The following is a 1,943-nucleotide window of genomic DNA, read 5'->3' as shown; positions in this document are numbered from 1 at the left end:
TCTGTACAGAGAAGGATACATCTAAACAGAGAGAGAGAGACTCCTAAAGGTCACATAGCCTGGCCCTAGTTTGTGGAGTTTAAGCTACTGTTCTTTTTACTTAACCAATTTATTGCAATCTTTTTTCTTTTTCCTCAAAAGAAAATGGGTGAAATACTATCATAGTTGCTTATATATACTAGGCTATGTTTTCAATGCAAAGTGTTGGGGCACTAATTTTGATTCATAACTGCTTTGGCATATATTACAGAAAAATTTTATATATAAAAACTTCTATAACAGGAGGTTGTATTTTTTTTTAAATATCCTGAATTTAGGGCTTCACAGTGATTCTAATTGCAAAGTGCAATTGTTTATACACTTCTCACGCCAGGTATGGAATCAGCCACTGAGACTGGCACTATGAAATACTTTTCATTCTCAGAACATCATTCCTGCCATTATTGTATAAAGGTATTTGGAAGTGGCTTCAGTCTTTAAGTCTTCAGTGGTTAACTTGACAATTATAAAATTAGTGTACTTGTCTACGGCCATGCCACACTGAACAAGCCCGATCCCATCTGATCTTGGAAGCTAAGCAGGGTCTGGCCTGGTCAGTACTTGGATGGGAGACTACCTAGGAAGACCAGGCACCATAGGCATAAAAAATAAAAAAAAAAAATAAGGGATTGTAAGCTGACAAGGTCCTTGCAATCTGTGAAGTCAACCAAGGGTTGCTTTGCCTAAAATAAATAAATGAATAAAATTAGTGTACTTTTTAGATGACATACTCAGTTACATATTTGTCACAATTATCCAAATTACTTCCCATAAATGCAGCAAAGCGTATGTGTTCTGAAATGCATCATTTGGCTTACTGATGTTGTGTGTCCCTTGCATCTTTTTGTAGAAGAGCTTTGCAAAGACTTTTGCTTGATGTGGAAATGAACAAAACACCATTACTATGTGATTGACAAGGGGGCAGATGGAATTGTTTCAAATAGCACTGCAGTTAGCCCCTCAAAATTTCATCTTCCTTGAACAAGACCTCCTGGTTTAAATAGGCTTCTTGTCAATCCATAGAGTTAAAAAGGCAGGAGAGAGAGCTAAGAATACTTAGTAAATCTGACCCGTGCTGGAAATACTACAAAGACCAGAAATGTACTCTTGGTAAAACTCTGAAAGCCGGTTAGGAGTCCTACAAACACGAGAAAACAACTGCACCTGCCTTTCTGACCATGATTTTTTTTTTTACCTTTGTGATGAAATCTTGAAGTAGATGTTACTGATTTTAACATTTATATTCACATTCTTTCTCCACCATATGCAGAAGAAAAACTTTGATTTTGCTCAAAGGAGAAAATAATTATTGCAGCAGAGACCTGTGTGGGCTAAAGCTTCCTCTCTTGCCACACCTTATAGAGTTCCCCTGAAGTGATTATTCTAATGGAATCTGATCAGTTTATCCTCCAGCTTACAAAGCTGTTTGCTCTCTTGCTGTTCTAATGCTTCAAGTATAGGTGCATTTTCCTAAAATTTCTCATCTGATTTCCTTTTCAAATGCACCATCATCTGCTTCCCTACATATAACCTATACTCTAGCTCATTGAGCTATCTAAAGTGTCATATGCCATGCCCAGGTCTTGATTCCTTCCTTTTAAATTTACTGTTCGATGTGCTAGAATTTCCATCTCCTTCTCTGCCACATAAAACTCATTCTGCAAGACTCTGCACATTTTCTGAGGGACCTCCCTAACTTGTCCTTTCTCTCATGACATTAATTAATCTACTTTCTGTGTTTACCCGTACCTAGAGGGCTTTTGGTATGGTACATACCAAGTGGTAGTACAGTTTATCTGTTTATGTGTCTTTCTTTCCCAGCAGACCCAAGGTCAGGAAATATGTTTTATCTTTGCTTTGTTTATCTATTCTACCAGATTCGTAGTGAAAAAATTGATATACTC

General features: G+C 37.1%; 1 pseudogene; it reads left to right on the top strand.

Annotated features, from left to right (window-relative positions):
• The first annotated feature begins 522 nt into the window (after positions 1-522).
• Positions 523-641, top strand: LOC111731327 (annotated as a pseudogene).
• Positions 642-1,943: the final 1,302 nt, after the last annotated feature.

Source organism: Pteropus vampyrus, unplaced genomic scaffold, assembly GCF_000151845.1.
Source record: "Pteropus vampyrus isolate Shadow unplaced genomic scaffold, Pvam_2.0 Scaffold362, whole genome shotgun sequence".
NCBI lineage: Eukaryota > Metazoa > Chordata > Mammalia > Chiroptera > Pteropodidae > Pteropus > Pteropus vampyrus.
Note: the sequence above shows the minus strand (reverse complement) of the source record. Positions and strands in the feature narration are given on the sequence as shown.